Source organism: Phyllostomus discolor, chromosome 6, assembly GCF_004126475.2.
Source record: "Phyllostomus discolor isolate MPI-MPIP mPhyDis1 chromosome 6, mPhyDis1.pri.v3, whole genome shotgun sequence".
Classification (NCBI taxonomy): domain Eukaryota; kingdom Metazoa; phylum Chordata; class Mammalia; order Chiroptera; family Phyllostomidae; genus Phyllostomus; species Phyllostomus discolor.
The window spans coordinates 147,845,220-147,861,405 of record NC_040908.2 but is presented as its reverse complement, the minus strand read 5'-3'; the positions used below and the strand labels follow the sequence as shown (position 1 = coordinate 147,861,405).

At 45.2% G+C, this 16,186-nt stretch overlaps 1 protein-coding gene across 7 annotated transcripts in view; it reads left to right on the top strand.

Moving 5' to 3' along the window:
• Window positions 1-16,186, top strand: part of SLC1A2 (solute carrier family 1 member 2) — a 143,421-nt gene that overhangs the window by 24,828 nt on the left and 102,407 nt on the right. Inside the window, exon 1 of one of the 7 annotated variants that reach the window (XM_036029244.1) lies at window positions 8,495-8,824. The exons of the other annotated variants lie outside the window; for them this stretch is intronic. The gene's annotated coding sequence lies outside the window, so the exon portion shown is untranslated. Of the gene's footprint in view, window positions 1-8,494; window positions 8,825-16,186 lie in introns of those variants that run through there. 7 annotated transcript variants of the gene reach the window in all.

The window sequence follows — 16,186 nt, the reverse complement described above, 5'->3', positions numbered from 1 at the left end:
TATTCCTTCAAAAACCCTTTTATTCGCTTTTGCACTTACCAATAGCTCCAATGAGCTTTTTTAGACATTCCCACTTACTAGTTTTTTCAAAAGGGACTTTGGATATCGGGGACTATCAAATCTGATGTTGGAAGTCCTGAGTTAGTGGGTTTGAAAATGAAAAACAAGGCATCGTCATGAAAATTCCTGTTTGAAATGAGGACAGGCTTACAATGAAACAGAGAGCAGCATCTGAGCGGTTTTAATTTTTGTGGTGGGTAGAAGGCAGGTGAGTCCTCCTAAAACCGAAAGTGCAGACCCAACCCTTCAGTGCCCTGAGGGGAGGCCTTCTCTTCCAACCTGGCCCCATGGCCTTCTGGACTGGTTGGCGGTCAGGAGAGCTGGTTGGTTCTCCCAGCGGCAAAGGTGGTCCTTAGCTGTATATCTAGTAGGAAGGGGTTCTCCGGGGCAGGTGCATCCAAAGTGGACATTGATAGCACAGGCTTTGTCATCAGACTGGCACAGGTTCAGGTCCCAGCTCTTGTACTTGCTGCCCAGCTGGGTGACCTTGGGTCAATTACTTAACCACTCAGAGCCTCATCTGTAAGTTCAGGAATAAAACTCCTCTAGCAGCACTGTCATCAGTATCAAGTCAAGCACTACTCATGTATATGTAGTACGTGTGTGCGCATGTGAGTGTATGACTGAGCTGGTACACGGCTGGCAGATAAGAGGCACTCACCGCTGCTAGGGATCAGCAGACTTTTTCTGCAAAGAGCCAGGTAGTGAATATCTTTGGCTCTGCAGGCCATTCAGCCTCTGTGGCAAGTGCTCAGCAACATGTAAATGAGGGCCGGTGACTATGTTCCAGTAAGAGTTTATTTACACAGACAGATGGCAAGTTGGATTGGCCCCGCTCTAGGTCAAGGTCGTCCGGCAGGAACATAATGTGAGCCACATGTGTATTAACTCTTCTCACAGACACAGGAAAAAGGGAAAGAGAAACAGGTAAAATTAGTTTTAATAATGTATTTTACTTTTACTTCGAGTTATACAAACCATAATTCTTTTTAATTTTTAAAAAGGTTTTATGTCATGCTGACCATTTAAAAAATATACATGAAAATTCCCGACGTTGTACTTTACTATCTCTATACTCAGCTTCAAAGGATTCTCATGGGACAGAGAGCAAACTGAAACCCCGGAGAGGTGCAATGTGTCACCGAGACCCACAACCTCAGTGGTGGTTTGGGATGAGAATAAGGCAGGCTGGGAGCCTGCTGGAGAACGCTCCCCCCCTCACCTGCTGGGGCTCCTCCCGTGCGCATGGAATGGAGCCCAGGTCAATGCACCCTGTGATTTATGTGTCACAGGTCATTTGTTGCTTCGAATTTTTGAAACAGAAATTAAAGAGATGTGAAACAAAAGTTAAAGAGATACTGCTTTACAGTACTTCATTCTTGATGTTTTTTTTTTTTCATTGATTCTTCCCCCGTTTTTTTTCTGAGCATCCAAAAACAAAGGTGACGGAGGTTCAGGCGCTGGGATCCTACACCTCCCAATGCAGAGGGGAGGGTTTGTTTCCTGAAATCAAGGAGGTGAGGTTAGGAGGGTAAACCTCACCTCCTAACTGGATTCAGTTTTCTTCCTTTCCCATTGAATTGGTATGTAGAAATAGGAGATTCAGGCTGACTTGGGTACCAATCCTGCCGACATCACTTCTAGGTCGTGGGACTGAGGCCATCATCTCTCAGACTCAGCTTCCTCATCTGTGAAACAGGGGTAATAATTTTAGCCTCACTCTGGCTGGATAGCTAAGTTGGTTAGAACACTGCCCGATAGTCCAGGGATGCAGGTTCGATCCCCTGGCAGGGCACATACAATATGCAACCAATGAATGTATAAATGTAGTGGAACAACAGATTGATGTTTCTATCTCTCTCCCTCTCTTTTCTCTCTAAAATTAATCAATAAATAATATTTAAAAACAATGTTAGTCTTATAAGTTTGTGGTAAAGATTAGTTGCGGGAGTTACATGTTAAGAGAAAAAAAGGTTTGAGTGTGAGAAAATGCTTTTATATATGAATTTTTTAAAAGATTTATATATTTATTTTAAAGAGAGAGGAAGGGAGGGAGAAAGAGAGGGAGAGAAACATCAATGTGTGGTTGCCTCTCGCGTGCCCCCTACTGGGAACCCAGCCTGCAACCCAGGCATATGCCCAGACTGGGAATCGAACCCTTTGGTTTGCAGGCCAGCTCTCAATCCACTGAGCCACACCAGCCAGGGCTATGTATGACTTTTTAAACAATTTTTTCCCTCACCTGAGGATGTGTTTATTGATTTTAGGGAGAGAGGAAGGGAGGGAGAGAGAGGGAGAGAAATATCAATGTGAGAGAGAAACTTTGATCAGTTACCTCTTGCATGTGCTCTGACTAGGGACTGAACCTGCAACCCAAGCATGTGCCCTGACTGTGAATTGAACCTGTGACCTTACAGTTTACAGGGCAACAACACTCCAGCCAACTGAGCCACAATGGCCAGGACTATCTATGAGTTTTTAATACGAATCAATTTTCATGATGTTATAGTAAATGAATTATAGAAATGATTTATTCTTTTACTTCCACCTCCTTCCAGAAGGGTGCAGTGTGAAGCCAAGAAACACACAGTTTCCCATAATGTCCTGAGGCTTAATAATCTACAGACTGCATTTTTAAGATATCTTTTCCCCACCCATTTGTATCTCACTCTCCTACATACACAGTTTCTGTCAGGAATTCCACATTCACGAAAAAATAGCCACACTTTTGGGACACTTTTTAAAACAAACAAGGATGTGTATAGTTGTTGCCATGGCAGCCAACACTGTCCTGTCGGTTACCCAGAAGGAATTATGAGTGAGCTTCGTCCAGAACTGGTCAGTGGTCTCACCCACTGTCCTCCAGGGGAGGGACATGCGGCTCTCACAGCAGCAGTGGTCACCGCACTGAGGAGGTGGGGGATGAGCGTGCTGGCCCACACCGAGCCTGGGGAGGCCTGCAGGGGCCAGCCATTTGCGTGGGGTCCTCTTCAGCGGCCAGAGACCCTAACTGGCACGTTCTTTCACGTCCAGACAGGTTCGACCCATTCTTGCTCAGATGGTTCTTCCTATAGATTCAGACAGCCATCTCCGGCGATTGGCTGACCAAGAATAAATTCATAAACCGATTCCATGAGAGAGGGAGGGAGGCCCCTGGCAAACAGGAAAGGGAGAAAGGGCATGTCGGCAACTCGTTGAGATTCTGAGCCTCACGTTTCACATGTGTAAAATGGTTCAGTGATGGAACCTCATCTTTTAGGGGTGGTTGTGAGAATAAAAGCACAGGAAGTGTGTGAAGAAGGTCCTGGTACGCAGCAAGCCCCTGGCGTGTGAGCTGTTATAATTACAATGGCTGGTCCCTGGGCCATGGGTCAGTAATCTCCATTGTTGTTCTATGTCCTGAAATCTGTTAGGATATTCAACATGCAGCCTTCTAAAGCTGATTTTTTTTTTCATTTTCAAAAATAAAAATTGATTTTTTATGGCGCTTTCCTTTAAAAGAAAATGCTTAACATAGCCACCCAAGTAATAACATGTCTTTCCCTCAGGGTTGAGTTTAGGTTTACACTGACATCCCTGAATTTTGTTGCAATGGTGTCTAAGGGTGTCGTGTCTGAAAGCATCTAGAAAATATGTCCATTTGAAGAGACACGTGCTTTTGCTGACACAGTAGAAGAGTGAGGGATGAGAGAAGGCAAGCTGGGCCTAAGGATTGAGATCTTCCACCGAAGAGGAAAACCTAGCAGTGTGAAAGAAATGTAGCAGGGAATATGGTGAAGAGCCAGAGGAAGCAAACATTTTAAAGGTTGGCTTTGCTCCTTGCTTTCCATCTCCTGTAAATTCTTCTAATTCTGGTGAGACACATTTCTGTAGGGTCAAGATTTTCAAAGTGTATTACCTAAGGTGGTGAGAAGATGCTAAGGAGGATGTAGGGAACCAGAGTGGAATAAACTCTGCATCTTCAAAGGAGCACTCCTTGGGGAAGGATCCGGTCAGGAGAGCGGATGGCTGGCCTGGCGCACTGTGACCTGGTGTTGAGATGACCCCCACGTCTGCGACAGGATATCTCTGAGATATTTCAAAAAAACCACTTTACTGCCAACCACACCTTTCTGCCTGGAAAGAATAGGAAGCAAAGCAATGCAAAACTGTTAGGATTTAGGAACTAAACAGGCTAGCTGCATGACTTGGGAGACATTGCCTAACTTTCCTGAGTCTCAGTTGGCTCATCAAAAAAAAGAAAAGGAGATAATATTTTCCTTGCAAAGTTGTGATGAGGATGAAATAAACCATCTGTGATGCGCTTGTCATGTCTTCGGCTCTCAGCGCCTGCTCTCCCCCTTCCGGATACCGAAAAAGCTGTCCGTTTCTCTGATTCATAAAGAGGGAGCTAAGGATGGTTTGAGCTGAGAGGGTTACTGGCATTCTTAAGTTATAACCTTGAAAGAGGCTGGCAGGGGAGCTTTTATTTTTGGAGCTTTCTATTTCACTCTCTTGTCAATTCCCTCTGAGGCCCACGTGGAGGATGACCTTGTCAGTCATTCAGCTTGTGGGTCAACCACATATTTCTGGGAAATGTAATCAGTCCTTCTCTAAGAAGTGTGCCATACTGAGGCAGACGGTTGCCTTTTAGATACACAGTAGTGTAGGGACAACCACTGCACACAGACTCTGTGACTGTAGGCTTCCCGACCTTGGCACATCACCTTGACCTCTCTAGGCTGTTTTTAATTTTTTTTATAAAATGTAAGGTTGACAATTGGGTTTCTAAAACCCCTTTCTTGCCCCAAATTCTGTAATTCAAGTTCTCAGTTCTTTGTTTAATTACCCAAAGCACAAGCAGATAAGTGGCCAGACTTTTGTGAAGGCATTTTTCTCCCCCAATGCTGGTCCATCACCTGAAGCTTTGGAAGTGGGCACGCTGGTGACTATGCCACAGTGGCAATGGATAGGTAACTCGGCAAACAAGTCAGCTGCAATGCTGAATCAATGTTCTCTCGTCCACGGGGCCTGAAGCGGAAACTGTCAAGGACTCGTTTAGGATACTCGGATCTAATGTGTACGTGTCACTTTAAATCACAGGCAGACGCTGCGCAGACGGCCTCTGGGTTGGTCTTTCTTTTTCAAGGAGGGAGGTCATGTTCACTTATCTGCACATTACGTTTAAAGACTTGTGGGATTCTACGGATGAGGTCAGAACTTAGACAAACCAGGAGCAAGCTACGTGGGTGAGAAGAGTCTCCTTTCATCCTTTCATATTCTTCAAGGGAGGCGGGGTCATCCAGAGTTCAGCAAAGGCATGTTTTTATACATTTTCAGTTAAAATGTTTATAGTATCATGGTGTCATTTAAAAAAAAATCACTCCCAGCTCTAACCCAACATTGTCAATTAGTCATCCAACCACTGGTCCAAACTGCAATTGACAAGAGAGCTTCTATTATTATTTTGTTTCTTGCTCTTTGAATCCTTGAGATATTTCTACCTAACAACATCATCCTCACCTGTTTTGTGAGCACATGTGTGAGTTGTTTCTCTTTCAATAGGCCAAAAAAGTTCTGACGAGGACAGAGGGGGAAGGTAGCAATAGTGTCTCCATGGTCACCTTTCTCCTGTTAACCATCTGTGCTCTGAATATTCCATCAGAACAAATGCTGTCTCAAGGGTTATGGACAGCGTCTGGAGGGACACGTCATGCAAAATATGTCATGAGTGAGGTGGCATCATGGTGGCCACTTCTCAGAACATTACCACTGGCCTCTGAAATCCAAGTGGGCACCACTCAGGAGACAGCGACGAAGCGCCCACTGCGCCTCAGGCCCTGTGATGCATGCTGGGAATGTCGAGACGAACGGGATGTGGTGCTTGCTCTGGAGTAGTTCATACCATAAGGATAACATACAGGACACACTCTATGCCAGGCATTGTTTTAAATGCGTCACACATAGTAGCTCATGCGACCTTCAGAACAACCCCATGAGGAGGTGCTATTAGCATCCATGTCTCGTGGACAGGGAGACTGAGATGCAGAGAAGTTTAGTGACTTGCTCGGTGACTTAGCTTGTGACTGACGGGGCTAGGACCCAGATAGCTGCCTGCAGAGTCTGGGCTCCCGCCACACGTATTCTGCTTGTACTTTCCTTTTCTCTGGTAACCCCAGTAGCAGCCTCATCTTCCTACTCCTCACGGCCTTTTTCTTAGGGCTTATGTCTTCCATGACAACCTTCATAAAGATAATGTTGTACAAAGCAAAAGAAACAACAAAAAAAACCTCTCAACCCAAAAAGGCAGAAGGTAAACAAAACAAAACCCCAAAACTAAAATCACCCATAATCCCTCTCTGCTGTTATAATTTTATGTCCTTTAAATTTGCATGCTTATATACTGTTTTAAAAGCCTAAAATTTTCATTTAGGATTATGTTAGTTTTTTTCTCCCCAACATGTTCTTACTTGGCATACCTTTAATGACTCCATTGGTTGGCATATTTTTAAATCATAGCTATCCCATAATATTGCCTGAGCTAATTTCTTATTGTTGGACATTGAGGTTAGTTCTAACATTTCACTATCATAAATCACACATATTTATATATACCTTTTCCATATATACTTAATAATTTTTAAGTGGTTATGGGCTTTTAACTCTGTGGTTATTAGGTGGGGAAATCAGAATCAGATTTCAGAGTAAGGTTCAAAAGAACCATTTAAGTTCCTTTCACTCCTGGAGAACTGGAAACAGTAATACCTTAAGTATCTAAACATGACTTAAGTGATTCACCTTCTGCTCTTCAGGAGAAATGTTAAAACCGGTCATTTGTTCCTTCTGACATAAGGCGCCCTCTTCCTGAGAAATGGACCCCTGGTCCCACCAGGGGTTAGCTGGCCTGCTTGCCCCTTTGCGCCCATCCTCAAGGACCCTGTGGGGTTGTGGAGAATCACACACACGGGGTCAGGAAGACACAGCGTGGGTTCGGCAGGGACCTGTGGCTGTGAGAGTGAGCACAGCTGACGAGGCCAGGTGGGGAGCCGGTGTGACACGAGTGGCAGGCACAGGTCCTTCCAGCGGAGGGTGATTCAGTGGAGAGAGAACAATACACAGTGGTTTGATGCAGACCTTGAGCGTGCACGGAGCTGAGTGTGAACCCTGACTCCACTTTTTACTGACTGCATGATCTTGCACAGGTGGTTAAATCTTCCTGAGCTTCAGTATTTTCATCTTAAAACGGGTGTCTTACAGCACCTGCTTTAAGTGATGGTGTGAGGATTTAACCAGATCGTGTAAATACAATAAGTGCTGGTTGGCTTCTTTGTTTAGGGCACTAGGCTGGGCTGTTTCAAGTTCACCTACATCACCTTCATCATCACCATCACTCAGTGGAGGAGGTGGTGTGATAAGAGGTCAGGACTCACGCACCGTTTCGGAGTATGGACGCCATCAGGGGAGTTTTGCTTGTCTGGGAAAGATGACAAATGAAAGGGTGCAATGTGACATTGATGAGAAATAAATGCTGCCCTTTATTTTCCCTGAAGTCCAAAGCAGCTCTGAATTAAGAAACTTCAGGGTGCCCTTGGTGGAACACCAGCTCCAAGGGAAAGGAGAGGGACCTGTATTGGCTCAGGTAGCTGGGGTGTCTAGGGACTTAGTGGCTGCAGACAGAGAGGGATCAAGGGCAGACACTGTCAGGACATCCATCCCCCTTCCCGCCTCTGGGCTGGACTTTCCTGGGTTGTCTGTTTCAGGCAGCGATGGCTTCTGGCAGCTCAAGGCTTCCATGCAGCATCCTCACAGTTAATGGTCCCAGCAGTAAAAAGTGCATCTTTTCTGACACTTCCAGGAAAAAGCCCAGGGAACAGTTTCATTAGCTGGACTTCAGTTATACTTGTTCCTGGTCCAACTGTTGTAGGAAGCTCGTCTGATTGGCCAGGTCTGGGTCTCAGGGTTCACTTCTATGGAGCCTAAGGGAAAGGGGTGGTTCCCCAGGGAGATGCTGGGCAGATGAAAAGAAAAGAAAGAATGGAGGAAGAAGGATGGGAGGGAGGAAGGGAGGGAGGAGGAAGAATGGAAGGGAGGGAGGCAGGGAGGGAGGAAGACACATGGCTACTACAAACTCATAAAAGTCTCATAATGAGGCGACTTTCACCTGAGGTCTGCAAACTTACTTCCAGGTTAGTTTATAAAAGACTTTTCCCCTCCCTGTTCCTTCCACTCTCATGCAGGTGTGATTTTTAAGTCAGGTGTTGCTTTCTATCACCTGAAGCTCCAGCAGTCATGTGAATCCTGCATCTCTAAGCTCAGGGTGTCATTAGTAGCATAGCTGTAACCCTGTGAGGCTTAACCTCTCCCTGCAGATTCTAAAAATACCCAGAGGCGGTACTCGGAACAAACAGGGAGCGCCGTGTGCGCAGGCTCTCAGAGTTGCCTTAGCGCTCTCGCTGTCAGCAGCCCCATGGACTCAGCTATTGTTTTTACTCTTTTATTTTTATTTTTGGATCACCAATACCACTGTTTATGCAGAGGAGAAAAAAAGGGGTCACTGATGGAACAGAACTAACTGGAAGAAAGGGAAAGGGACAGACAAACTGAACTTGTTCACACTGTCGTTTTACAGCTCACGATAGACCCGAACTATGTTGTGTCAAGAGATCAGACCAGTCCAGGGAGCAGCAAAGATTAGCTGGGATTTAAAATAAAGCCCTTTGACAAGAGGTCACCTAGAATAACTCACGTATGTATCCGTGAAGAGACCTGAGGACCATATTTGGAGGTTAGTGCTCAAAAAGGACCAGGGTCTCCACCTGGGTGACTTTTCCACGGCAAAAAACAATCCCCTTCCCAAGGAATTCCTAGGTGGAGGTGAACCATCCAGGGAACTGAGATTCTCTTGCTTCAAAGAGGTGTCCCATTTGATGGGACCATGGAGCTAAGGTGTTGTATGCCCTGCGTGTATGGTTTAGGAACCTGCTCAGTGTTGGTTGTCTTATCAGACCAGTGAGCACTGGGGTACTTTGAAACCTAACCAAAGGATTAAATGATAAGATCAGATGGATTATGAAAATATGTGTGTGATTACAGATCTGGCCTTTTATAGATTGCCTGCAAGAGTCAGATGTCTCCTTAACGAGATAATGAACCTGAACGCAATGTGAGCGCGTGAGTCAAGTCTGTTGCCGTTGGGGCTTAAGTGGAATTTATTACATGTCACTGGAGGGGATCGTGGAAAATAGGAAAAAAAATCCACAGCTTTTAATCAACTCTATGGCTGCCTGGGCTACATGAAATGTTTGTTTTAGCTGTTGGGAATTGCCACGCGGTTAATAGATTGTCCAGAAGTAGTTCTCAGAGCAACCTTTCAGTTGGCCGCTTCATGGCAGGATTCTGGGGCTTAAATTAAAAAGTTAATGCTAGAGGAAGAATGAGTAAGTTCCTGGGACAGAATGTACTCCACATTGTTTCCATCCATACGTGAGTGCAAGAAGCGTGTGTGCCCTGGACATATGCTTCTGATTGGAAAATGCGATCAAATGTCTCTCTAGACGGGTTCTCGTGGAAAGTTCTTGGCATCCTCTCAAGCCTCAAGGAAAGCGTCTAAGCTCCGAAATTGCTAGGTGGTCTCTCCCAAGGAACATGGCAGAGGCAGGGGCGCCTTGCTCTTTGTGGGTGGGAGTTTGCTCATTCAGGATTTCATACCTGCCTCTCCTAAAAAAATCTGCATTGCTTTTAAAAATTGAACTGTCTAGATGCCACAAAGGATTTGAATCGTTGCATGAATCTGGGCAACCGAATAACAATCTTCGTAATAATAATCGCAGCAGCAGCAGTAACAACAGCCAACCTTTCTATAGCATTTCTTATATGCCAACCACTTCTCTGTCACAGATTTTAATGCATTTATTCCACAGACAGTGGAGTTTCAGGCTTAACCCCACCCCCCTATCTTCTTCTCCTTCCGGAGCTAAATAGCCAGACTGGCTGTGCACTCTTACCAGGATGGCCAGGTAGCTGCCAACTTTTAACTGCATCACACAGACTTGATTTTTAATAGAGTTTACTTCAAGAGAACCATGGGTTACATGTTTGTTTGGACACTTGTCTTTTATATCTTCTTTGGTTTTGGGGGGGGGGGCAAGTTCAAAGCACACCATTTATCATCCAATCAAGAGATTCAATCCCAAAGACCTATTTTGTTCCCCTACCTTCTTGATTCCAGCATATTCGAACAATTCTTCTTTTAAGCTAAGTAATTCAATTTCACGAAAAAGAAGGGCAGGGGACTTTTACAGTTGCTCAGAAGGACACAAACGGCTGACGTGAATGGAAAGGGTGAGCTCTTGACGAGAGGAAGGTTTTAATGAGTCAGCCCATGTTTGTGAATTTTAAAATGCTTTAGGTCCGTTGGCATTGATGTTCTTTTTCGGCTTCTTCTCTGTCTTCAGTGAGAGATGTGTACTAGGCAGAGGTGAGCGGCTCTAAGATTGCCGTCTTCCCAGGAGGCAGGGTCCCCCGAGTGTCTTGGGTATCATCACCCAAACAACATTTCAGAATAATCGGTCCCTGAAGTAATGCTGTGCAAAGGAATCGGGCTGCTTCCACCGAAGCCTGCTCTTCCTTTCAGGATGTTAAGACCCAAACTGGAAATGCACTTTGTGGGTGGGAGGCAGTGGGGCTGCTGATCATATTTCCAAGTGTGGAACCAAGGGACTGGCTTGGGGTTTAGGGGAGCTTGTCTGGTTCAGCGCGGCTTTATTTTTCTGGCTGACACTACCAAAGGAACACCCAGGGGTAATGCTGGTTCCATTTGCCTTGTGCAAATGTTTTCATTTTGTGAAAGGGATCGTGAATCTTGGTTTCTTAAAGAAAAACCCACGCTGGAATGAGGGAAAGGAGTGTCTCGAATTTTCTAGATAATTTAGATCACATCGGTCTCTAAAATAGGTGATTTAGGCCAAAAAACAAGGAAACAAGCAAAACAAACAAACAGAATAAAATTGACAAACAAAAACAACTCTAGTTGTTTCAGGTCCAAATTACTTGGATTTGATCAGTATGCAGACAAAGTGAATCAGATGATGGGAAAATCTTCATGGATAAGCCTTTTCGGGACTGTCTTTGAGGGTTACTTTTTCAGGGGTTATTGAGAGGAGGTCCATTTATTCTAACCTGCTTGTGATATTTTCCACCTTGTGAGTCTTTCTCAGAAATCAAATGAATGGAAAGAGCACTGGTCTTGCCCAGCGGGAGGATCTGGGCTTGAATCCTGGTGCAGCACTTAGCTATCTGGCTACATAACTTCTCTGAGCCTCAGTGACCTCACTTGAACATGGAGGTGATAATCCCTCCCTTACGTAATGATCAGATAGAACGATGGATGAAGAGCATCTAGTACATCGTGTGTGTTGCGTGATGCTCGTCTGGTTCACTATATATCCCACTCTCGGAGTTGAGGACGAACCAGAGGATGAGTTGCTAGAGACAGCCAGTCCAATATCGGTTGAAATAAGAAAGTCAACAAAGAAGAGATGCCTACAGATGTCACTCAAGATAGATGGTTTTCTTGCTATATCCCAACTCTACTGCCGTGTGACCTTGGGAAGATGCTTAACCTCTGTGATCTGTGTTTCCCTAACTGTACATTATGAATAGTAATACTGATTCCTTCTTCCCAGAGCTGTGGATTCAAGGAGCTAAGGCAGGCGGAGTGCATACCTCCATGCCCTGCCCTCAGTTAGGGAAACCGTGTCTCTGTTTCTCCTTCACCCTTCTGGCTGCCAGCCACCCTGACCCTCATGAAGACATTCCAGGCTCCCTGGCCTGCCCATTTATCCCTGTGTCCAAACCTGCTGCATTTCTGGATGCTCGCCTCTGCCTACAAGTGGTCCTTTGACCTCCAAGCGATGCAGTCCTTTCCTGGGCGGCAGCCATCAGCATGTGGGGGTCAATTAGGTTTGTTGAACAGCGACACTGAGGACGTGAGTCAGAGAGAGGGAAAGATCAGAGGCATGTAAGATGAGCAGCACGTCCCGAAGCATGTGTAAGTGATTTGTTCTTCTGAAGCAGGTCCAGGTTTCTAACTCGAAGTATTACTAGCTTTTGTTTGTTATTTGCAATTTCAAACAGACTTGATGTCAAGTCAAGATGAGTGCCTATTCTCATGGAGAGGTGGAAATAACATAATTTGATTACAATTACACAGATATCAGTTTATAAACCGAGTGTCAGTGGCTTTGATCCTTTTGTCATTTTAATTTTTTGTTTTTTCAATATTTAATTACAAAAATGTAGATCATTTTAGCCTTCAGAACTACGAAAAGAACACAGATGGTTTCCATATACCCCTCACTCAGCTTCCTGGAATGGTTACAGCTTACATAACTCTAGAACAGCGATTTTTCAACTGGTGTGCTACAAGAATTTTTAAAGCATGCAGTACCTGACTACTTAGTCAGGGGCACTGACCTCTTTTCCCTTAGATTGTCAAATAAAAAAAAAATGACAGCAGCCAACACAACAATAGCTGTCTGGTGTGAATGAAACAAAATTATACTCTTTTTTTGGCCTCAGAATTTTAGTAATTAATTAAGTGTGCCATGAGATGAAAAAGGTTGAAGATCACTGACTGCCCTAGATTATAAAACTGATTAGAACTAAAAAAATTAACCTTGCTCCGATATTATTGGGTTGGCCAAAAAGTTGATTTGGTCTCTTTCACGAAATCAAAATTGGTTTCGTGAAACCAAACTGGTGAGTTTTTGTGTAGCCACTATAATATTGAAGATGGAAGAAAATAAGCAACATTTTTGGCATATTGTGCTTTATTATTTCCAGAAAGGTAAAAACATAGCTGAAACACAAAAAAAGATTTGTGCCGTCTATGGTGAAGGTGCCACAACTGATCAAACACATCAAAAGTGCTTTGCAAAGTTTCATGCTGGAGACTTCTTGCTAGACAACACTTCCAAGTTGGGTAAACCAGTTGAAGTTGACAGCAATCAAATCGAGACAGTAACTGAGAACAAGCAACGTTATACCACTCGGGAGGTAGCTGACAAACTGAAAATATCCAAATTAAGGAAGTTATTCATGAAAATGAAAAATGTGTCTTTCATTTTCTGGGAAAAACCATATGGACTTTTTGGCCAAGCCAGTACATTAACTAAGAACTCTTTGGGCTTCCCCAGTTTTTCCGCCGAGGCCCTCTCTGTTCTGGGATGTGACTGAGCATCCCACTTGCACTGAGTCATGGTTTCTCTGTGGTCTCCCATCTGTGATGGTGACTTGGTATTGGGAACTGCCTTGCCTGGTATCAGAAGCTGTAACCCCCACCTAGGCTAAGGCTAAGGCTAAGGGAACGCCATTGGAACCGTAAGCCAGCAAGGACACAAAAGCTTATCTCCCTGGCAGGAGTGCTGCTTCTGCTGCTTCATTCATAACTGAACCCCAAAGCTTGGTCGGTTAGCCAAAGACGGGTAAGATTTCCCAAGGGGGAAACGATCTAAGACAGGCACGATCACGTGGGAGGCCCCCAAAAGAAGGACTTTGGGGGCTACAGCAAAAGGGGGTGATGGACCCTCACTCCTCAGCTTTGACATAGCTTGAGTTCTCATCATCTGGGAGAAAATCTCCTTATCTCTTGGTTGCCTTAGTTCCCTTGCTTCACCTAAGCCTAAAACAATGACAAGGTAGTTCAGCTCTGTGCTGAAAAGGGCAGATTCCCCAGGTGATCAGGCCTAAGAAAGAACATGTAAATTACTGTGAAACCTTCTTTGTTTAGAATGCTCTCAGTTGAATGAGGAGGGTCCAAGGAGGAAGTTAGTTTGTTCCTTAAAAGTCTTACAGCTCTTTGACCCTGACTCAAAATAGACCCGCAGAGTTCCTTGTTATCTATAGTTCCTTACTTCCTCGTAATGAGTAATGTACTTTACCTGAATTATTATACAAAACGAGCACAATAAAAGTAGGTTTGGACGGTAAATCGGAGCGCTTCCCACTAGAGGGGGTGGCCATCCTGCCCCTACTTCACAGAAACTAGTCTGTCTCTGTGCATGTTCTTTCTCGCGTGTCTTTGACGAGCCATCTGCAGTGTTCTGTGATCACTGCTGGCCCATGACCCATGCATCATCTCGGTGTCTCAGTCTCTCCTGGTCACTCATGGCCTTAACACTCTTGAAGGGAGCTGGTCAGTTATTTTGTAGATTGCCCCTCGATTTAGGATTATCTGATATTTTCTCCATTTCTAGCTTTTGTAGTTCACTGCTCTACACACACTTTACTGGCCAGACCAGGGATCTACTGACAAATGGAAGTGTTTTTTTTTTTTTTATTTAAAAGATTTTATTTATTTATTTTTAGAGGGGAAGGGAAGGAGAGAGGGAGAGAAACATCAATGTGTGGTTGCCTTTCCCACCCCCCCTGCTGGGGACCCGGCCTACAACCCAGGCTTGTGCCCTAGACTGGGAATCAAACTGTGACCCTCTGGTTCACATGCCCGTGCTCAGTCCTCTGAGCTATACCAGCCAGGGCACAAATGGAAGTTTTAAGGCCTAATATATCATCTAGTTATTTCAGCCTGGCTGGGCATTTTTAGTTCCTGGAGCTTGAGAGTCTGGCCTCTGGAGCCAGACAGCCTGGGCCCTGCTCCTGGCTCTGTGACTGACCTGCTGTGTGATCTTGTGAATGTTATTTGACCTCTCTGTACCTTAATGCTTTTGTCTACAAAGTGGGGATAATACAGACCTGACCTCCTTGGGTTGTGGTATAGATTAATTGAGTTGAAGTGCAATGCACATTAGAACAGCACTTTGCATTTAGTAGCCACTCAGTATGTGTTAGCTGTTACCATTAATACGTTCTCCACAGCCCTCTCCAGTTCTTCCTCCCCTGAAATCCAAGCCTAGTGACATCCTGCTGTCACTTCTCAGGCCTGCGAGTATAGGCTTGGTCACATTGCAGCAAAGCCCTAGGGTTTGGGCATGGTCCTCGTGTTGCATCTAGAAAACACATTTCAAGCGGAGGGTTGTACCTTGGCTACCACGGCCATGCAGAAGTTCAGTCTGCAGGGCCTTCTGCCATGCTCAGCTCTTTGAACGCAACTGTCTGCATATCCCCACCCTTAACCCAGGCCAGCAGCCCTGGGATCTGCTCAGAAATTGCTCCAGGCCCCATTTATCTACACTGATATTCTGTTCCTCTTGTTCCATATTCTCTGAGCCCCTCATCTTTGCCCCCTCTCTTCACCTGGCTCCTCTGAGTCTGTGGCAGGCGGCGAGGAGGCATGACAGTGACAGCCAGTGGCAACGCTGGGGTCATGCAGAGGGAGACTCCATTCTTAGACCTGTCACTTGCTTGACCTGGAAGGTCAAGCCTCAGTTTCCTCATCTGAAAAATGAGATTGGCAATGTTGCGGAAATAGCTCACATGCGGGGGAGATGGCGGAGCACGATTCTTTATTGCTCGCGGGCTCAGAGGGGAATCCCAAATTCTGAGCAATGAGCTCAAGCTGGAGTTTCTTTTATATGCTTGTTACAAGGCAAAAAGGAAGGGGGGAACAACTGCTAAAAGCAAGCATACAGAAGCAGAAGTGAAGTTTAGTGTTTTGGCCTTGAGACTATTGCTTATTGGGGAAAGGCTGCTGCCTGGGAACAGCTGCTGGTCAGCTCCTCCTTAAGAATAGCTACTGCTCAGCTATGTCCTGTCACAGTAACATAGCATTTCCACATCAAGATGTTGCGCAGATTCAGTCAGAAGCTCTCTGTGAAGCCCCTTGCCCCAGTGGCGGTTTAAAGGCATGAGTGGGAGCAATGGTGGATGCTGGCACCCGCCTTTGCTCTGGCCTGACTGAAGGCAGCATGTGCCTTCCCTCCATGCTTTGCCGGGCTGCTCCTTCTGCCTGAGGTGTCCTCTGCCCTCACCCCCACCCAACATTGCAGTCTGCTAAAATCTTGTCTTACCTTATCACAAATTCTTGATTTCCACAACAAGACGTGCTCATTACTTCATCACCCTGTGGGCTGTCCCTTATTTTTCTAGCTTGCAATACTTATATTCTAACTTTTGTAAGCAGTAGTTATGTAGTTGAGTCACTGTCATGCCATCCTACCCTGGCCCCCTGCCTCACCCAGTGTGCCTCACC